We start from the raw sequence: 23334 nt of genomic DNA on the forward strand, positions 1-23334 counted from the left end.
ATAGAGTTTGTGCCAAAAAGTGACATGAAAACAAAAGGGGATTTCAAATGTGAGTTGGAATATTTCTGCTCTTGACTCCTAAACCAATCCTGAGTGAGAGAGGCTGGACCGGGGGGCAAGAGAATGGTAACTGTCCAATCACGGTTGAGGGAATTCTTGCAGGGCACTGCCCAAAATTGAAATCTTGATGGTGTTATCACTGGTATATAAAGTGGATGCACTATGAGAGAAGGGGGCGCTGCTAAAAATTACCATCCAACAGCTGTAAGGAAACACCAAAGGAGATTGCTGAAAATGCATCTGGGTGGAGCTGTCTATTGCTGGGAGGGCCTAAACCTGACTGGGCCATGTGGTGAAGAGCTGAGGGCCATCCTTAAGAGTGGAGTGACCAGACCCCTGTCCTCCAAGAGGGTCCTGAAATGCAGCTGGCTTTCCTGAATTTTAAATAGAGGTTTTAAATGTAAGTAGAATTGAGCCATTTGAAACCAAAAGATGGGGAGTCTGCTTGCCTTAAATCCTTTCCCTTTATAGTGGGCGGAGGGGGAAACTGTGAAGATACTTAGTCTATTTAACAACAAACATTACATTAATTACTTCCCCATTTGGCGGAACACTACAAGGTGACTTTTGTTAATATTCAAAATTAACAAAACTCATTCCCAGTGTGCACAGAAAACTATAGCCTGTAATTTAATTGTGTAATCCTATTGGGCCAGCTTCCCTCAAATAGGCCTTTAAGTGCAGGTGTGTGGGGGGATCCGGTTATGCAGAATTCCTCAAAATCATCCCAATCTTTCTGTCCAGCTTCCCCAACACAGACCTTTAAGTGGCAGGCGGTCTGAAATCCAAAATTCCCAAATCCCAGTGCTTATTTTAAAGCAAAAGTGGGGGTGAAATAATAATTGTCATATGCATTTGTACAAATCTATAAACCAAACTGCTAGCCTTTTAAGTGTGCAGGAAAATCGAAATTGCACAGAATTGAGTATAAAAATTGATTTTGTTTATCAATCAGTGTTGATTATTTCTTGAAGTGAGCTCCGTAGAAAGTAAAGTATTGTCATTTGTTTTTTTCCCAACCAATTTGTGTTATTTATTTCTTTAATAAGATGTTTAATTGTGAGCCACAAAAAAGGTGGCTTTTGTCGCTTTAGTGTGATCTCTATTTTTTTTTTATTTGTTTTAGTTGCATGACAACTTTTCAAATATTTTATCACCATTTATACAACAATTACACAATTCATACAACACAAAAGTTTTCCTAAAACAACAAATCTACAAATAACAAATAAATCCAAATTGCATAACAAATATAAAAATAAAACCCAGTAAAAACATATTCCCCCTAACAATTTAAACTATTCCCGCTCCATTAGGCCAAAGGAATATTAGGGTCCAACCAATCCTCTTAACATAAAATTCACTCAAACCTCCTAAAATGGGACCAACAACCTATTTCACAGCGGACTTTATGACTTGTGAGTCTAAGAAAGCATTATGTCAATTTGACCCCCTGTGGCTTCAACTTTCGGGAGAATCACTCTAAAGAATTGTACCACTGCAATTTGGACACGTTCTCTTGAAGATGAAAATATTATTTGCCATCTACTCTCACTTGAGGTATGAATGTGAAAAGTGAGAATATTAAGGAAGCATCTATTCCGGACCTCCCTTAAAGCCGGGCAGTCAATTAATAGATGCTGACGGGTTTCCTTTTGTGAAGTATCTAAGCAATATCTACAGTAGTTCTGTGCTGCAGTTATGACTTTACGCCGGGCCAATACCTCACGCGTGCCCCACAGATTAAGTCTGAACCTTAAAAATTCAGCCCTGGTCTCAGGTGATGGACATTTTACCAGGTACAACGCCATTCTCCCATAAGGTTTTATACCAAAAGACCAGATATCAAAGTCTTTATTAAGGTTGCAGGTAGCAAGCGTCTCAGCCCAGTCTACATAATATATCTTTCTTTTAGCACGATCCGATTCAGCAGTAACAATTCAAGTGATACCTCCGCCTTGGCCAGACAATTTAACACACTATTGAGCCATTCTCTCGCGAATTTAATTCTTAATTTCAGCAGGGCAGAGGCTAAAACTTCTAAAATGGTACTCGTGTTGACCCCCAATAAGCATTTTCGCAATAACGCACATTGTCTCCAACTTGCCTGGGCGTGGAGGGACAACAGGCCCAGCTCGTACCTAATCAGTGCAATCGGAACTGCCTTTGGTACTGATAAAGTCTCTTTCCAATATTTGGATTCAAGAGCGTTCCATGGGTGAGATTTATTTAGTACCATTCCTTTCACCCCATTCAACAAGATCGGGGACACTTTCATCTTATAAAAGTCAAGTGCATGTTTTAACGTGAATTTCCCATACTTTTTAATTATTATTCTGGTCTGTGAGATCAGCTGCGATAACTTCCGCAGAGACCTTGCACAATCGTCACAATTACGTTGACTATCCATGATTAGAGTTCCCAGATATTTATACTCTAAGACTTTTTCCAACGTTATGTCTTGGATTGACCATTTGTGATTGGCTTGAAACCTCTTACTAGTTATCGAAGGTTTACATGTTAATACCTGGGATTTACTCACATTAATACTCAGGCCATTTTTGCAGGCATAGGTCCCCAACTTCTCCAACATGCATTGTAGCCCCTGAGGTGTTTGTGACAGTAACATCAAATCATCCGCATACAACATATACGGGATTTGGTGAAGGCCCAGCCTCGGAGGATCCCCATTACAGTTAGCAAATTCCTTCCCCATATCGAGAATGAAAAAATTAAACAAAAAAGCTGCTAACGCGCAGCCTTGTTTAAGGCCACGCTGTGTTGCAATTTCGGGTAACAATTTTCCATCCAAGCTAATGCGTACACGCATGGATGTCTTAGTGTGGAACAGGATGATCAGAGACAACAGTGACACAGGACAAACATAGGCCTTCAGTTTTCGAAACAGCAACTCCCGATCAACAGAGTCGAAAGCAGCCTTAAAGTCGATAAATCCCATATATAGGGGCTGTGCTCTCTCCGCTTGCTGTGCCTTAATGACCCTGAGTAGCATAATATATGGGATCTCCATTTTAAATTATTCAAATAAATACAAATATATTTCCTGCACACCGGCCTTGTTCTTGGCTCATTGGTAGCTCAAGGCGAGGGATCCCAGAGGCATTATATAAGTCTTAAATAGGGCTCAATAAAGAACCAACATAAAACAGTTTATTGTGTGGCTCCTATCTTGGTGAGGGAAGGATATTCCTGTGTGGCGCGTGGCCTCTCAATAAACCGTTACAACACAGATAGCGTCACAACTACCACAGCTCATGTTGATGCCACAGTGACCAGAGAATGCAGTGCAAGCACAACAAGCAGTGACACAGTGGGATACAAACATTTTGCTGCAGACCCCCCCGGGTAGGAGCAGTGACAGTGGTTGTGGGAAACCCTTTTACAGAGACAAGATTGAACATGTATCCCCAATAGGACAGCCCACAGAATAGCTTGATGTGCCCTTTCCTACTAGTAACCACAGACCCTGAACAGGAACCAAGTGTGGAGGTATCTATAGGTGACCAGACTATTTCATTCTTTGTTGACACTGTGGCGACAAAATCCTGTGTCAGAGGGCAGATTTCCAATTTTGGGAATATTCATGGACACTTACTTTTCTGGGGCAACAAATACGGTTATTTTCGCCGACAGCTTGCCTGTGACAGTCGGAGACCAGGCGGTAGCTATCCCATTCCTGTATTCCCAGAAGACACCTGTTAACATATTGGGAAGAGACCTTATGGCCAAACTTAACATGTCAGTATCATGCACAGAGGACGGTACAATATTCTCCACACCAGGTATACATTTCCAGACAGAAAAGGAATACATATGAGCCTTTTATAAGAGAAATGTACATAGGGGAGTACCAGTCGATCCCAAAATATTTTCTATGGAGTACAAGTGATGTTAGCATGGCTTCCCCCCATTAAGAGTCACCTATTGAGACTACCCACAAACTTTTTATTCACAGCACAGATACCTACAGATGTAACTGAATGGGAACTGATTACAATTGAGCTAGAGGTGGCTTTAGTGAGGGAGGACAGTGTGCTCTTACACAGCACTGATGAGGAAGGGGTGAGTTGATGCACAGTATTAGCACTTGATGCCTCACAGAGACTGACCCAGCTGACAGATGATGAGTTGTTCACTACAGTGACTCAGATGATGAGGTATTGTTTGCGATAAGTATACCATGTCAAGTGAGAGTAGAGTATATAAAGGTGCCACAACAAATAATGCTAGCTAAAAAAGCACCATCATTTATGGAAGAAGATTAGGCAAAGGTATCCAGCACACTATGGATGACCAGTCAATATGATGTAGGGTTGTTAAAAGGGATTGGAACAGTAAAGATAAAATTGATAAAAGGGGCAATTTTACCTAGGGTGAAACAATATCCAATGTCCAAAGAGCAGATGAGGGTATCTATGAAACTATAAAAGCCCTCATGAAGCAAGGAGTGACAGTGCCATTATAATCTCCTTGCAACTCTGCAGTATATCCAGTGACAAACTCTCAGAGAGGGTTAATACAAGATTTACGCCCCTTGAATAACATTGTTCAGCTTGAATTTCTAGGTGCCTAATCCTGCCACAATATTTTGTAATGTACCTCCCACAGCCACACATTTCACAGTAATTGATCTGAAAAATAAATATTTCAGTGTACTCCTTCATGAAGATTTGCAGTATTGTTTACCTATAGTGGAGTAAGACTGGAATATTGTCGTCTCCCAGAGGTGTGGTGTAAATGCCCATGTATCCAAGGCCAGCAAATAAATGGTGATGTCAGACATGAGGCCTAAAATCTAAACAAAAGAAAGTGGGGCCTGATTCAAAACTGCGAGGATATGCGCAACACATTTCAGCAAGGAAAAGAAAGCCATATGGCTGATAATGCCATGTTATTCAATCCATGGAGGGCTGCACTTATCCATAAAGAAACGGCAGTGCGTACATTATCTTCAATGGAATACCAGATTGTGCTCCAAGCAGCTAAAGTGAAATCAAGCTCCTTTCATGTACAAGAAGATTTTCCGGTTTGTTTTTTCCCTCATCCCAATGACAATATGCAGAGAAAATGCTCACTAGACTTTCAAAGTTTGAACATGGTTTTCTCATATCACTGCCCTATACATATGGACAATCCAGAAGTGATACTAATGTATACTGAAACAGTGAAAGCCTCATAAAATGTCATGGAAATGCATTAGGTGTGAGTTTAAAAGCCATTTGCTTGCAGGTTACATTTCTCCAAATATGAAACTTAACCTCCAAGACCTGTCCTCTGCTGCCCTGAAGCAAGGGGCCTGGATGTCATCATCGATCAGAGCGTTACTTAAAAATATAAGAAAGAACTACACGACTTAGATGTAAACCATGGTAAGGACTGATAAGCCCATATCTGTTCTTGCAGAAGAAGTGACCTTGAGGTCACAATTCCCATAAAAAGTCCATTAGAGTTGCTCTCATGCCATGAAGAGGGATAAGCTGAGCCTGCATCTGGCTGATCACATGTGTAAGGATAAATGAAACTTAGAGAGAAAAAAAAGGTGGGGGCTAGAGTGAGGCCTTTAGTGCTGGAGTTTAATTGAATGGAAAAATACATTTTATTGCATAAAAAGGGCAGCGTATGTGGCACAACGGTAATTCCAGGCTTTTATTAAAGGTGATAGTAACCCCTTTGTAACCATGCTAAAACAATGTTGGTGTGATAAACGTAACTAAAGTTATTAATGAAAATGTAATTTGGTCATTCCCTTTATTTCGAGAGATATGAAAGTTGATGTGAGCATGCAGGTAATAATTAACATGAAAAATATGAAGTGGCATATTTTTAACTGATACAGCTCTTGAATAAATGAAGAAAAACCATATCTCTCCATGGGAAGGGTGTGCCGAAATTAGACAAGCCTGACCTAATTTGCCTTAAAATGTAGTGCTAAAAAATATATTAATACATGTAAAGATTTGAAAACGAACATGCAGAGCCCACTGGCAAATTAGGATGATGAAGCTTTCTCCTCCCACTGTTGTCCTGATTCATTCCCTCCAGTCCCTGTCCTATTAGCACACAGGTGGGAGATGGATAGAAAAAACCAACCAATCCCTTTTGCAGGAATCATGACAAGTTTGTAATGTCATTTTCCCTTATAAGTAAATCAGTTTGCATTAGAACTGGGCTTTTCCACTAATTCCGGGAAGCAACCTGCTGCTGAAATCTGGCGAGAAACATCTCAGCAGCAGTCCCAAACCTTGCATTGGAGACAGGAACCAGGAGAGATAGATGCTGACTGGGACCCCTTCGAGGATTCAGAGGAGATCCTTGGCTGACCCCCTTGCTGCCCCAGCAGTGCCGTGCTGTTCCCTGATGCCCATTTCAAGGCCTCTCCTGAAAATAAAAATATCCCCAAAGTCATAGATTGCGTAGGGTCTGTATTTTTGAAGTACTGGTTTAGTTATTTCCCCAAAGCAAAATATCCTGTTTTTTGTGTATATCCTAAGCATATTTAAAGTAAATCAATTAATTCCCCTATAGAAATCACGGGTGGTGGTTTGTTGGCATTCGAAACCAACAAGCTCTTCCCAGTGTGTTTTGAGCCGGTATGGACATAAAGATTTGCTTAAAAAATTCATCCCAAAACCCTGTTTCCACGTGAGTGTGCAGGGTGCAAAACGAAATTCCCCACTGATCCCCTTCATTTTAAATCAGAAGTAACAAGTTACTTACCTGTAACTGTTGTTCTCCAGCATGGGTCTGGCATGGATTCACATGCTCATGAATATTCCCTGTCGTCAGGCTGAGAATCCTCGGTAAAGAAAAAATAAGTATCAGTTTCGTTTCTGATCTGTCTTTCTTAGTAGTAACCAATCACTGATCTCTGGGTCATACTGCCCCCAGCCAATGACTGCCCTCTCCCTAAGCCCCGCCTCTGGCAGCCATCCTTAGATTTTTACCGCACGCTCAAGTGTTGGGAGTCCTCGTGTTTAGCTCTTGAATTTTTTGCTGCTTTTTCACGCTTTTTCAGGAGATTTTCTCATTTTTTCAGTTTAATCGAGCCTCAAGCTCCACCGTTTCTACTTCCGATAACGGGGACCCATTTCGGAATTCTTCTACGCCCCTCAAGGGTGAAGTTTTCGTCGAGTTTACACTTCTTGGAGGATTCCGGAAGATCTGCGGCCTACCTCAACGGACATGGCCCAGGACAAGGGAAGCTCGACGCCCGGATCCAAGCTGTTCAGGTGCTGCCCTGGATGCGGATTACAGAACGTTTTTAAGGAGGACGAGCATTCGCAATGTCTCTACTGCCTTCATGAGGACAAGACGCACGTGGAGAAAGACTGTGCGTTCTGCAAGAACCTTTCGGAACGGACCAAACAAGATCGTTGTTCCCGCCTCGCCGCCTGGCTGGAGAAGGGTACAGCAGGTGAGAATGCGAAGAGGAAGTCTGAGCTGGCTTCTAAGTCCTGTGAGGGCACCCCGGCGACAGGGGCCCAACAGAAGGCCAAGCACCGTGAGTCCACGGGCACTGGGAGCGCCGAAAGGTCAGGCTCTTCGGCTGCCAAGCAGGGCGCTACTTCCACGGCACGTTCGACCATGAGCCAGCACTCTGGTTCGGGGAAGAGGAAGTCTGAGAACCCGGGTAGGCCGCTGGAGCGGACCCGGTCGATCTCGAAGGGGGAGCGAGGCGCTGACTCTCCCCTCAAGGCGAAGGCCCTGGACGCACCTAAGGTGGTGAGGGCCTTGATCCATCCGGCAAAGGCCTCTACCGAAGTGGTCGCTGCGACCTTGGCGAAGCCGGCTGAGACTATGCCTGTGGAAACGCCCTCTGGGCCCAGAGTATCCCTGCCTCCGCAGAGGGAACCCTCTTTCCAGCCCACCGTTAAGATCCCCGTGAAGTCCCCGGCGGAAAAGGGGGGGGGGCCGGTGGCCATTACAGACTCGGAATCAGCCTCTGAGGAGGAACTGGTGGAAACCGAGAAGGGCCTCAACGAAAGGTCCATAGGCCTCAACGAGAGGTTCGAGAAGGTTCGATCCCAGGGGACGGTCCCTGATGACGTGATCGAATATAGCGACGATGACGACGAACAGGGCCCAGTGGAGCGGCCATCCCATCCGTCGCAGCCATTGCCCGAGCCCCAGGATAGCTTGGCGGCCATTTTGTTGGCAATCCAATCCTTATGCACCGAGATAAGGACAAGGTTACCAAGGACCCCGACGGAGGATCCAGAACCAGGCCCATCGGGAAGGCCTCCGAACAAGCGGAGGAGAGTCCACCCAGCTCCGCCCTTCATGCCGGCGAGACCGGTGGACCCCTCATCCCCCTCGCCGGACCCTGGAGAGGATACGGCGACGGATACAGCGACGGGGACGGACGATGACGGCGGCGATGACACAGCGGACATCCCGTCGTCACCCCCCCGCTGGCGTCTCCAGCCAACGAAATTGGCTCTTTCCACGCCATGTTAACCAGGGCATCGAAGCTCTTCCAGCTCTGCCCTGAAGAACAGAAAAAGGAGGGGTTTCTGTACCAACGACGAGAGGCCAAGAGGAAGACAGTCCTCGCTGTGCCTTTACTCAACGACATCTGGGACGAGAGACTTGCTGTCCTCAAGAACCCTTCCACGACACCAGCCAAGAGGGACAGGTACGAGAAGAAGTACCGAGTTCCCGATGCCGCCCCCTTGTGCCTCAGGGTCCAGCCCACGCCGGACTCTGTTGTCTCGGCAGCGGCTAAGAAGAAGGCAGCGGGTGCGGCGGCTTCAGCTTCCACTTCACCGCCGGACAGCGAGGGCAAGAAGTTGGATTCTATGGGACGACGAGTCATCTCGTCGGCGGCAATGACGATTAAGGCGGCCAATGCCTTAGCGAACGTGGCCCGCTACGACAGGGGGCTCTGGTTCAAGATAGCGCCCCTGCTAGACTTCCTACCTGATGACAAAAGGGCGGAGGCCCTAGAAATTCTGCAGGAAGGCGAGGTGACGTCGGATCTCGCCATAACGGTGGCAAAGGACATTGCCGATACAGGATTTCGCCAACTGGGCAACGGAGTTTGCCTCCGACGACGAGGATGGCTCAAGGTGACAGACTTTTGCCAGGATGTCCAGACCAGAGTGTTGGACATATCGTTCGACGGCAACAACCTCTTTGGTAAGGCAGTGGACGAGTCTCTAGAGGCCATCAAGACCGACTCGGAGACGGCCCGGGCCTTAGGGGTGCTTCAACAGCGACGGCCCTTTCGGAGCTCCGGAGGCTGACAGGGTGCCTCCAAAGTTTCCAGCGGTGGCTCCTCCACTTACCGCCAGGCGGCCCGCTCCTCTTTCCAGGAGGCCTACAGAGGTTGCGGCAAGCAAGGGGGATCCTGCAGTCGTCGCCAAGGAGGCCAAGGCGGCAAGGCCGCCTCCAAGCAAGACTGACCCGGCCGTGTTGTCGGGCCCCCACCGAAGCACCCCGGTGGGAGGCCGGCTGACGAAGTTCATCAGCGTGTTGGAGTCCATCTCCACCGACCGTTGGGTGTTGGACACCCTGGCCAACGGGCACTCACTGGAATTCCAAAAGAAGTGCCCTCACATTCCTCCCGTGGCCAGGAAGGAAAATCACGTCCCTCAACTGCTGTTGGAGGTAAGGGCGATGCTCGAGAAAGGTGCCATCGAGCTCGTCCCCAGAAGGCTCCGGGGCTCCGGAGTGTACTCAAGGTACTTCCTCGTCACGAAGAAGACAGGCGGGTGGCGCCCCATCCTGGACCTGCGTCGCTTAAACAAGTACATCAAGGCGCAGAAATTCGGGATGGTCACCCTCCAGCACGTGCTGGGACAGCTGGAGGAAGGCGACTTCCTGTCGTCTTTGGACCTGGAGGATGCTTACTTTCACATCCCTATTCTAAAAAGCCACAGGAAGTTCCTCAGGTTCGTGGTTCAGGGAAGCCAGAGCCCTATCTTTCGGATTAAAGTCGGCACCCAGGGTTTTCACCAAGGTCCTGGCTCCAGTGGTGGCGCGGCTGCGCCTGCAGGGGTCCACGTTTACCCCTACCTGGACGACTGGCTAATCCGGGCAAGGACAAGGGAACTCGCCGTCGAACACACGGCGAGGACCATCAGGTTGCTCACGGAGCTGGGGTTCGCCATCAACTACCCCAAATCCCACCTAGTTCCATCGCAGATAGCACTGTTTCTGGGAACAAAGCTCGGTACAGTGGGGCAATTGGCCTCCCCTTTGGAGGAGAGGACCAAGACCATACTGGGCAAGGTGCGGCGCCTGCTAGCCACGGACGTGGCCAGGGTGAGGTCCATCAAGTCCCTCCTCGGGATGATGTCCTTATGCATCTATCTTGTACCCCTCTGCAGACTTAGGATGCGTCCGCTACAGGAGTTCCTCGACGCCCGCTGGTTTCAGGCGACGGGCTGTTTCGAGGACAGGATCCCTCTCGATGAGGAGTTCCGTCGGGCGATCTTATGGTGGGGCATCTGTGCTCACCTCACGACAGGCACGGAATTTCAAATCCCGGCGTTTCAGGAGACGGTGATGACGGATGCCTCTCTGGAGGGTTGGGGGGCCCACCCCGGAGGCCTCCACGCAAGAGGCCTTTGGCTCCCGGAGGAGAGGCCTCTCCACTTCAACATTCTGGAGCTCCGAGCAGTGTTCTGGGCTCTCAAGTCGTTCCTTCCATCCCTCAAGGGCAAAGTGGTGAGGATCTTCACCGACAACACCACCACGATGTTCTACATACGGAAGCAAGGGGGCACCAGATCCCCAGCCCTATCCAAGGAGGCCCAGGATCTGTGGCACTGGGCCATCGCCCAGGGGATGTTTCTGGTTCCCTTCCACCTGGCAGGAATAAAAAACACCATCGCTGACTCACTCAGCAGGGAGCTGCGCTCGTGCCACGAGTGGGAACTGCGCCAGGATCAAGTGGATCGACTCTTCCAACGATGGGACAAACCCCAGATCGACCTGTTTGCGACGGTGATGAACTCTAAGTGCCAGAGGTTTGCCAGCAGGTTCCCACAGCTGAGGAGCATGGGCGATGCTTTCTCGTTCCCTTGGGACGGCCTGTTTCTGTACGCATTCCCTCCATTGCTGTTGCTGCCCTGCCAGGTGCAGGATGATCTGCGTCGCACCGGCGTGGCCGAGGCAGATCTGGTTCCCGGACCTTCTGGACTTGTCAACGTCCCCGCCAGTCAGGCTGCCGGCGGACGAGGATCTTCTCTCCAGAGAAGGAGGCACCATTCTCCATCACAACCCACAGTTGCCGGACTTGCAGGCCTGGCTCCTGCAGCACTAGAGTTTGCAGGGTACGATATCCCGGCTGATTGCAGAGAGGTTCTTGCAAAGGCCAGGGCGTCACCAACTCCCAAGTGTTACGGTCATAAATGGAAGAGGTTCTCTGTCTGGTGCCATGCACAGAAGATTAACCCTCGGCGGATTACAGCCCCTCAAGTGGTGCCGTACCTACTGTCGCTGGCCAAAGATGGACTGGCTCACGCCTCCATAAAAATACATCTGGCTGCCATCTCCAGATATACCAGGGCTACGGGACGGGCGTCCTTGTGGTCTCATTGCCTGGTGAAGGAATTTATGAAGGGACTATTCCGATCATTCCCGCCGGTGAAGATTTCTGCCCCAGCGTGGGAGCTTAATGTGGTGCTGACCAGGCTCATGGGAGCCCCGTTCGAGCCTATGAATTCTGTGCCTTTGAAGTTCCTGTCATGGAAGACAGCGTTCTTCGTGGCCATCACCTCTGCACGACGAGTGGGAGAGATTCAGGCCCTATCTTGCAAGCCTCCATACTTGACTTTTAATAACACAAGGGTGGTGCTGAGGACGCACCCCTCCTTCATGCCCAAGGTGCCATCGGACTTCCACCTCAACGAGCCCTTGGTGTTACCAGTTTTCTTCCCGTCGCCTTCGACGCCGGCCTTGTGGACTTTGCACTCGCTGGATGTGGCTAGAGCGCTGAAGTTCTACGTGGACTGCACGAAGAGTTTTCGGAAGACGTCACAACTGTTTGTGAACTTTGGGTCTGTGAATCAAGGGAAGGCTCTATCGAAGACTTCCATTTCCAGATGGCTCTCCGGCTGCATCATGCATTGTCACCGGTTGGCAAACCGACCGCTGCCTGGCCGTCCGAGAGCCTATTCGACCAGAGCGATCGCTGCTACCACGGCGTTCCTATCTGGTGTGCCCCTGCTGGACATCTGCAGGGCTGCTACGTCGAGGTCGACGCACACCTTCACAAGATTCTACTGCGTCAATCGGGACTCCAGGGAGGAGTCCAGGGTCGGCCAAGCAGTGCTGCGCAACCTGTTAAGGTGAGCCTCGTGAGGAGGTCAGAGATGCTTAATGTTGAGTTGTTGTATTGCTTAATGTTGAGCCTGTTGCCACCACCCGTGGTTGTGCATGTGTATACTGCTATGTATTCTTTTATTCATGAGCATGTGAATCCATGCCAGACCCCATGCTGGAGAAGGAACAAGTTACTTACCTGTAACTGTTGTTCTCCAGCATGGGTCTGGCATGGATTCACATGCGAACCCTCCCGCCTACCCCTCTGCGGCTCTTCACTTGGTCATACTGCCACTTGGCGTGCTACCAAATCTGAGGATGGCTGCCAGAGGCAGGGCTTAGGGAGAGGACAGTCATTGGCTGGGGGGCAGTATGACCTAGAGATCAGTGATTGGTTACTACTAAGAAAGACAGATCAGAAACGAAACTGATACTGATTATTTCTTTACTGAGGATTCCCAGCCTGACGACGGGGAATATTCACCAAGGATTCCCTGCTGGTTTTTTGGTCCCTCATATTGAATCTGTGGTAACAAATAGAAAAAGAAAAAGATTTTGCTCCTTGAATCGCCTTTTTCCAGAGCGTACATTTTATTAAAATCTTAAAATGATTTCCCCATTGTGTTACCACTCTCTGCCACTGGCCTTCAATTCAGAGGGGGCAAGTCTAATTGGGGTTTGGAGGATGGGGGTTGCTGAGAGAAAAGTATTATAACTAAATCAGCAATTACTGTGTGTCTTGAATTGTTCTTTTCTGTATTGGTGAGTGATTTGAAATTACACTGTGATGCATATCTCAGTCTTATCTCTGTGTTGGTGCCTGTACGGAAGTCATTTTTATTTTTGTGTTGCCACAGCATTGTTGGCTGATGTTAATCTATTTGTCAAATTTGGTTAAAACAAAATAAATATATATTCTTAATACACACTGGTCTGGTTTCTAGTCCATTATGGCACCGGGTATCTGTTGGCGTTGTGTGCGAGACGGGTTGGAGGCCTTACCAAAGTGAACCAAATAAAAATATAGTGATTTATTTTGCGCCACATTCATTTGGGGGAAGGAACTCCCTGAGTTGAGTGTCACTGCATAGTAAACCGCAACACTGCAGTTATTTAACAGGGTGCTGCAGATGGATTTGGTAAACCTACAAACTCCCAGTGCCATCATACAATATGTAGATGATTTGCTTGTGTGCAGCAACTCTCAGGAACAGTGCAGAAATGACTCAGTGGAGCTATTGACATTGCTAGCTGAGAAGGGATACAAAGATGACAAACAGAAAGTGCAATATTGTCAGGAAGAAGTACTTTATTTGGGCCCAATAATCTCAAAAGAAGGGGGATGAGTGACACATGAAAGATCAGAGGCCATCAGCAATACACCTCGTCCAAACACATTGAAGGAGTTGCAACAGTTTTTGGGATTATGCAATTAATGCAGAGTATGGGTGTTTGACTAAAGCTCATACATCCGACCACTGTTAGAAGGGCTAGAGGAAGCACAGAAAAGTAAACATTGCATACAATGGACAAGATAAATTAGCAGTCCATTTGATAAACTAAAAAAGCCATAAGTACAGCACCAGTATTAGGAATCCCAGATTACAAAGCAGAACTTGTTACATTCTCCCATTGCAATGGAGTAGGGATGACAGCTGTCCTCACACAAAAACTTCGGTGGGACACAAACCCTTGGCATATTACAGCAGGCTATTAGACTCATGTAAACAAGCTTTGGCTGCAGCAGCATTTGTAAATAAGAAATTGTCCACTGTGACAATGGGCTGCTCAGTAACATTATACGTGGAACATGTGCTTTTTGCAATACTGGAGAAGCCTAGAATTACATGGACTACACAGAGGGCCTCGGGATAAGAGGTAATCCTAACAAATCCATCTATTAAGATGATTAGATGTCATGCAGTAAATTCAGAAAAATACATAGCAGACACCATGCAGGAAGATGATTATGTCCATGACTGCAAAACATACACAGACTATTATGATGAGATAACTTGCACCAAGGAGGTCGCCTTAGAAACAGGAGTAAAAGTATGCGTTGATGGCAGTTGGCAATAGACCAGAGTTCAGAGCCAAGAATTACGGGAGCTGCTGTAGTAGGAGCAAAAGACAATGGAGAGTTTGAGAGCGTTGAAAGCATAAGGCTACCTGTGCATTTTTCAGCACAGGCAGCAGAATTAGTGGCAATAATTATGGCACCTGAGGGACATGAGGATGAGGAAGCTACAGTGTCCTCTGACTCCGCCTATCTGACGTCCACAGTGCATTTTGGACTGTCATGATGGACAAGAAGGGGCATCCTATGCGCTGACGGTACACCCGTGCAGCATGCTGCAGTTAAAAAAATTGGATTTCTGCCTTATCCAAACCATCAGAGGCCGCTATGGTAAAGTGTTTAGCACACACCAGACGCTCAGATTTAATTTCCTGTGGAAACGCAGCAGCAGACACTGAGGCCATACGCGCAGCGTATATGCCAGACATAGTGGAGGTACCAAAGTCCATGAAGCCACATGCAAAAATTATGGCAGTAACTGGAAGTTACAAGGCACTTCCAATAATAGCACAGTTAATAGAGATACAAGGCCGAGCATTACCAGAAGAGCAGGAATTGTGGGAAAAGAGGGGCTGCTCATTGTGCCCCATAGATTGTCTGAGGCGACAGGGAAACACAGGGAAGCCTCTAATGCCACTAGAGTTACTCAAAGTAGCACTGGATCAATTGCATTATCCAGCACATATTTCCAAAGAGTGCACTGCACTGCAGATTTCCAGTAAGTGGTTTGTGCCCAACCTCAAAGAACACATGGCAAACTTCATTAACTGTGCAACCTGCCAGAAATATACAGCAGGCCATACACTTAGGACCCAGAGAGGAACAATACCCTGCCCAACTGCCCCATCCTGACACGTACATGTGGATTACATTGATATGGCCCAAACATGCAGGGGGTTCAAATATTTAATTGTGGTGGTGTGTCCCTTCTCCAGATGGATAGAAGCAGGACCATGCACCCACCCAAATGCCATGTCAACCACGGAATTCCTCATATGTGAATTGTTGCCCCGATGGGGAGTGTGTGAGGTGCTGAGATCGATAATGGACCTCATTTTGCAAATTAGCTTTTTGCAAAAATAACATCCCTACTAGGCATCAGGCATAAGCTCTGTTCGGCCTACCATCTGCAAGCGAATGGTGTTGTGGAGCTCCTCAATGGCGTCCTGAAGTACTGCATAGCAAGATTGCAAGACACGGCGCATAATGACTGGCTGTACTGCCTCCCGTTGGCACTTTTTGTCCTATGCAATCAGCCAGGCTCATACCATCACCTGACTCCTCAAGAGATGGTGACAGGTCGCAGGATGCATTTGCCCATTACCCTGCCCGCGCAGATCGATGTCCAAAGTGCTCTGACAGTGTTAGGAGATGAAGTACATGACTATTTGATGTCCATGACTAAATGCATCTCTTTGTCATTGCTTGATGGGTAAAGGAAAGGCAGGGGGTTATCGCAAAAGTCACAGAAGAAGACGAGACAGAATTGAATCCTGCCACAGTTATCCCATCTCTCCAATTATTTCCTGGGGACCTTGTGCTATGCCGCAATTTTGTACATAAGTGGCAGCACCCGAGGTTCACAGTTCCCCATGTTATGACTTACTGTACTCCCACGTCAGTGAAGCTGCAAGACCGCAAAGCTTGGGTTCACATCGCTGACATAAAACCATACAAGGTGCCGCTTCCGTGGCAGGATCCTGAGGGAGAAGAGCACGATAACAAATCCAGGACCAGAGCCCAAACGTGTGCTGAGCAAGAACGTGACAAGAATACGGAACTCAAGAATGAAGGAAACATACTTTAGGTTGCACCACTTGAGGAACATTGACACTGAACTATTACTAGAACAGTAACAAAGGAGTTTGATTCAAACACTTTCAAATATATCACCAGTCTAGTATACAGGACTATTTTTTATATTTTTGGGACTATTTTTACACTTTTATATTTTTATTAACGTACCACATAATGCTGGAAGTGGTTAGAAAAAAAACGTTTTTCTTTTTTATTATCATTATCATTGGTTGCAAAAGCTTTCAAGAAAAAAAATGATTTGATCATAATCATTATTATTGTTGTTGAAAACCTATACAGCTTGCTGCACTCACTATTGCAATGTAACAACTCACTATTACAAGGTATTAGGTAACCTGTAAAAATGTTTTTATATCCCCATGTTCTTCATTTGCTCCTAACACCCCAAGCAATACGCCACAGGACACAGTTACAAACTGTATGACATTATGGTTATTATGATCCTTCTGTTTTTCTTTTTCTTTGGTTGTTTTTATTTTCTATTTTATGTCATACTGAATTTGATTGATGATGAAAGTGTAAATGTGTCCTTATGGCATAGCGTTAGTGAAGAAGTAAAAAAACAGGCACATTTTCAGCTAGAGCAGTAAAATGGTATTTCGGCCAATTGTGGAGAAAGTACTTGTTAGGAGAAGTATTGCAGATGAGGAATATTACATGAAAAGGTACTTTGATAAAATATTGAAAGAAACTCGTGGTATAGGTTAATGGAGAAGGCAGGGCGAGCGAGATCGAGTGAGAGCTGCTTTGTTTGCTCACTTATCCCCTATGCCACGACAGCCTTTGGAGTATTTATACCTCAAGAAGTAACTCAATCCAGAGCACACTGCTTAGTACATCTTGCAGTGTGCTGGGCCAGAGGACAGTTTCAAAGACAATCGGCTATGATAAAGTATTTCACAGGATCAGAATTCCCATATGTAGACAATTATGTAAAAGAGGCACACATGATGGAGAGTATGAGAATAAAAAGTAAAGTGCTCATGTACACGTTATCAGGCCCAAAGAGAAGAGATGTCCAAATAGTGGATCACCAAATATTAAACTGTAGAGATGCCCAGCGAAATGAGATACCTTATTGCCTCAACTGGGTAGCAGTATAACATTTTGGGGAAAAAAGGAACGCATGGTATAATTGTTCGAATTTCGGCTGTACTAAAACTTCGTACTGCCAAAATGCTGAACAATTATACCATACTATCTCTTTATAGTGAACAGGTGGAGCGGGGGTGTCCCCCTCTCCATCGTTCGCTATAATTAGATTGAGGGTTGCAGGGGAGTCATTCTTGTGTATGGGGACCTTTATCTTAAATCCGCCTCTGCATGGTCAATGACAAAAAGGGCTTGCCTGTATTTGGATCAGTGGCATTAGCATCAGTTTGCCAGAAGAGGGACTTCTGCTACTGTATTTGCTGGATTGGAAGCAAATCATCAAGATAACAAGTTTGAATACCGTGGGAAGGTCCCTTTGCCTTTCATTCTTCTGAGGGAATAAAATGCATGTGTGCCGTTTAATGTTTGCAAAAATTAAACACCTGCTATTTTAATGCATAGAAGCAGGGAATCAAACATGAAGGACTACATAAGAACATATATTAGCAATTAGGAAAATAACACATGGGGAAACTAATGTGTGATTACACTTCGGCGCGCATTCCGAATGAGACATTTTTGTGACATGTTCACAACAATTTCGCAGTATAATCATGTACATCCCCGCAAAATAACTCAATTGCTAATATAAGGGAATGGGTTCAAAGAATAATGGGGTGACAAGCAGAGGCAGTGGTATCTGTAATGGCAGAAGTGATTAAAAAAAAGCAGATAGAGTGTGCCGTGAAGAATGGAAACAAACTGCCGAATTTTTAACATGAGTGGAAGATGAAGCAGGACAACTACCCAGAACTAAACTACAAGCACCAACGTTATGCTTTAGAAATAATGGGTCTGTGAAGCTTGGTAACAATGAAAGGTGCAAACACATTATGGATATACCTGGTATGAAGGTTGACAGAGCTGTACTCATGGACCATTACTGGGACTGTGGTGGAAGAGTTTATATGCAGTTTCCACCCAATATGGCATATGGACAATATTATTACTGAATGCACCAGCATTGATAGTACCACAAAGAGAAGATGACATTGGGACTTTTCCTTCAATGGCACACAACAGGAAGAAAAGATCCCGAGGCCTAAGGCACACGAGAAAAACATACTAACTTTCCAATAAGGCCACTGCTGCAGTCGAGGAAATACCAGAACAGCATACGTTATTTGGTAAAACAACAATGTTCCTCACATCCTATCTAATGCATGGCCTGCAAGCGGCAGCAAACGCACACTCGATCGAGATAACTAGGTGGGAACTGTTACAAACTATTAATGCCACAGTAAACGGCTTCAATGCCATTAAGGAGGACCTAAGAGCGGTCAGACTGATGACCCTACAGAAAAGATATGTTCTGGACCTCCTCACAGCTATGGAGGGAGGAGTATGCGCAAAGATAGGCCAAGTTGCTGTAAGTCTGAACCCGCACACGATGAGGCGATTGGGACCTTGACACAGGCCCTATATTCCTTGCAAGAGCTGCCTGATAACATGGAGGAGGAAGTGGATGACATTGAGGATGGGAGCTGGTTCAGTTGCCTATTCTCCTAGATGCCTAGCTGGCTGACAGATGCATTCTAATAACTGTTGGCAATCTTGGTACTGTCCTAATAGCATTTTGCATTTTGAGAAAAGCAATAAGCCAATGTAAAAAGGCTGGTGAAAAGGCACTCCAAATGACAATAATGGTTAATGTTGGTGACACTGTGCATCAGTGCACTCAAACTGAAGACGAAAATTATTGCCACATGGACCCACTGGGTCATCCAGTTATACTGCCTGGGGCATTGTTTACATGTCCAAAAGATACCCACAATTACACAGAGCACTGGATTTAATGTAACGAGAATGATGAGTGCTGGTTTACGACATGTAGTCCAGCAGCATACACAGTACAAGGAGGTAGCTGTGATGGGAAAAAATAAAGGAATGGGCAATGACTCGACCAGACGTGGAGTGTAGAGAGGCAGTGGTTGGACGTTAGCTGCCTCAAAGGAATGTCAACGCTAAAGGAGGAGTTGTACATGAAGGAACAAGGTGCACAAGATATCAGTGTCTACGGCTGCGAGCGTTCAACAATATCAATTAATTAGTTACAATAATATGCAAGCAGTTTCTGAAGACCACGGGACAGAATGAGTGGCCCAGGAAATATCCTAGTAGCTGACAGATTTGTGTCCCAGCCAATCAGCTAGGTTTAACACACAAGCACAGATGCAGCTAAAATAAAAATGTATGCAGGAAGGGAACTCTTAAACGTGGTCATGGTAAAATGACTCATAACAATAGTTATTCATAACGTGCCAAGGCAAAATATCACATTCACTGGAGCAGGAGAAAGAAGACCGACGCAGGCAGACCTGCAAGGACAGAAGTCTTAGAACTCGAGAGAGACGACATGGCAGCGATAACATGGGCTGTTGTATTTAACTAAGAACAAAGAGTGATACACTTGTTCCTCTCCCCCATCTGCATCCAAATTTCTTCATGCCCATCAGTTCAAGGATAGCTTCACCACATGCCAACCGATAAACCTGTATCGCTACCCCACTGCATAAGTAGTTTTTGTGCCAGCCAATGATATTTAAGAATGGTGATGTAGCACATTTAATGGGGTGTCTCCTGGATGGGACCATACATAGGGGGCCATCCAATCATTATTGTGGGACATATATAAAATATATGTAGTTTAGCAAGGAGAGCTAATGATCAGTAGTGATAGTTTTTTGTAACTTGGTAATCATGATGACATCAGAAGTGACTCATTCATACTATATAAACTGCTGTTTCTTGTTCAAACATTGGAGAATCTTGAGTGAGCTTGGCTGTAAATCTTGTTTTTCCCCCAACATTTGCATATTATTAATAAAAGCTGGGTTGCCTCGCATTTTGCATACCACATCCTCTGTGTTGCCACTTTACTGGCAAATATCAGACAGGCTGTGCTGTCTTTTCAGGACCTGATTAACACTGATGTCAGCATGGCCTTGTTACATCACAGAGCCAGCCAAGCTCATTACCTGCAGTGGGAGATCTCTGTGTAGCCAACTCATCATGAGAATTTACAACCTGCAGCTTACCAATTTCAAACAACAAAGAGGCTAATAAAACACAATCAAAGAAACTCTGGTCACATGCTGGCCAGGAATGGCAAATGGCCTGGGGGAAGGGGAGCTCACATTTGTATAACATGAATATTTCCCATTGGTTTAAAAGGAGTATCATAACTAATGCATTTTTTTCACCAACCACAAGTCGTACTGCATTCATGTATGTGTCATTTTAAAAATAAATTCCAGGTGATTTTGTTGAAATAAAATTCATTCACTTGCGACTTATGGAATTGTAATGGCAAGCAAAAATATGTTTCCGGCTGCTCTGAACATGTCCCAAACGTTGGTTGGTGAACTAGTGGAGGGTACAATTAGCTATTTGGCGAGTAAATTGCATGTTCACAACTATTAATCTTTTTGTATTAACGGCAGAAAAATGTCACACGATCGAGCAACATGGTGTAGACCCTGCTATCTTTTTATTGAATTCCCCATGATTAGCGGAAGCATGGCAGTTACTAGTATATTATGAAGTTTTGCCACATCGCTACTTTTTGCCAACAAGATGACATGAAAAAAGGGGATTTCAAATGGGAGTTGCCATATTTATGTTCTAGAGGCTGGACGGGGGGGGGGGGGCAGAGAAGGGTAACTGTCCAATCCTGGTTGCCAGAATTCTTGCAGGGAATTGCCCAATATTGAAATCCTGATGATGTCACCACTGGTATATAAAGTATAGAGAAGGGAAGAGCTGCTAAAAATTACCAAATGACAGCCGCAAGGTAACACCAAAGGAGATTTGCTGAAATTGCATCTGAGTGGAGTGGTCTTTTGCTGGGGAGACTTAAAAGTTGACTCGGCTATAGTGCAGAGTTGTGGACCATCCTTGAGAGTGGTGTGAAAAGACCCCTGCCCAGTCCTCAAAGAGGGTCCGGAAATGCAGCTGGATTTCCTGAACTTTAAACTGAGGTTTTCAATGTAAATAGAATTCAATTCTATTCTATTGGGTTTTTGTATATCGACAACACACTTGCAGGCCTAAGGGCGCTTACAAAACATACAAACAAGAAAAACAAAGATAGCACAAGATGATTTGGTTGCTTCAATCTTCCTAATCTCCTCCCGCATCGAAGAGATAGGCCTTCAGTGCTTTCTTAAATTGTGCGACTGATGGAAGCTAAGTGGCTGTGGTAGGGCATTCCAAACCCTTGGAGCCCATGAGTTGAAACTGGAGCCTCCAAACCTTTACAATCAGAAGCGTGGCTGTTTCAGTAAAGCCTCTTTATTGGATCGCAGAGTGAGTCGGAAAGGCAGACTGCTGATCTGTGAACTAAGGTAAGTAGGGGTGTCACCAGCCAGGCATTTATAAACCAGATGTAATGCTTTCAAATTGATTCTCTTGCAGACAGGGAGACAATGCAGCTCTGTGTGTGCGGGAGTAAAATGGTCTCGACACTTCATGCCGCATACGACTCTAACTGCGCCATTCTAGTTGGTCTGGTGTCTATTTACATCATTTTGTGAAGTTCAGATTACAAAAGTCAAGCCTAGAGTTGATAGTGGCTGCTGCGATTAATGCTCTATTTCCTTCTAACAAGTATGGGCGTATCTGCCAGAGGAGCTGTGCCATGTAAGCACAGTTGGAGCTTTTATATTGGGACACATGTTTTTTAAAGTTTGAAATTGGGGTCAAAAATGACCCCCAGAGATTTCACGTCATCAGAGACCGGTATCGTGATAGAATTGAGCCATTTGAAACCAAAAGGTGGGGAATCTGCTTGCCTTAAATCCTTTCCCTGTATAGTGGGCAGGAAGGGGCAAAACGGTGTAGATCCTTAGCCTTTTTGACTGAATATAATGTCATTAATTCACATTTAGCAAAACATTCCGGGGTGATTTTTGTTAACATTCAAAATTAACAAAGCTCATTCCCAGTGTACGCTGAAACTATAGCCTACAATTTAATTGGGTAATCCTATTTGTCCTATCACCCCGACTTCTTTAAGGAAGAGGGGTGCCCTCGTGCCTAAACTAAAATCCAATGTCCAGCTTCCCCACCACAGACCTTTAAGTGGAGGGGGGGTCTGACATCCAAAATTCCTAAATCATCCCAATGTTTCTATCCAGCTTCCCCACCAGAGGCATATAAGTGGAGGAGGGGGTTGGGGGGGTTGATTTCCTAAATTCCTAAATCATCCCAATTTTCTTTTCAAACTTCCCCAATACAGAACTTTAAGTGAGGGGGGGGGGGGGTCTGAAAAACAAACTGCTTAATCACCCTGTGTGTATCTCAAAGCAAAAGTGTGGGTGAAATAATAATTGCCATATGCATTTGTACACATCTGTAAATCAAACCACTTGCCTTTTTAAGCGCACAGGAAAATCAAAATTGCACAGGACTGCATATGTAAATTGATTTTGTTCATTGACCAGTGTTGAATATTTCTTGACTGGAAGTCGGGCTAAAGTAAAATATTGTGATTTGTCTTTTCCCAACCTACTTGTGTGATTTATTTATGTAAAGAAGTGAAATTGTGAGCCACAAAGAAGGTGGCGTGTGTAGTTTAGTGCAATCTCTAGTATCTATAATTCCAATAAATACCTTTCCTGTACACCGGCCTGGTTCTTGGCTCATTGGTGGCACAGGATGAAGGATCCAAGGGACATCAGATCAATTTGAAATAGGGTTGAACAAAGAATTGACATTAAACAGTTTGTTGGCTAACACCTTGACTAGGGAGGGTGACCTCTCAATAAACCGTTACAAACGCTTCATGCCCAAGTTGTTTTGTACATAGTCCAATTTCATCGAGCAGTTCTGGCTGTGCGTGGAGCAAAATTTGTACTTTTCTCTATGGGCAAATGAATGGGGGAATGGGCTGAAACAACAGATCTTTCCCACAATTTCCAGTCTGGTGGGATGGA

General features: G+C 45.6%; 1 protein-coding gene across 3 annotated transcripts in view; it reads right to left on the minus strand.

Moving 5' to 3' along the window:
- CLYBL (citramalyl-CoA lyase) overlaps window positions 1-23334 on the minus strand; it is a 2832351-nt gene that overhangs the window by 393529 nt on the left and 2415488 nt on the right. The window lies entirely within an intron of this gene.

This window comes from Ambystoma mexicanum, chromosome 7p, assembly GCF_040938575.1.
Source record: "Ambystoma mexicanum isolate Mex_15411 chromosome 7p, UKY_AmexF1_1, whole genome shotgun sequence".
NCBI lineage: Eukaryota > Metazoa > Chordata > Amphibia > Caudata > Ambystomatidae > Ambystoma > Ambystoma mexicanum.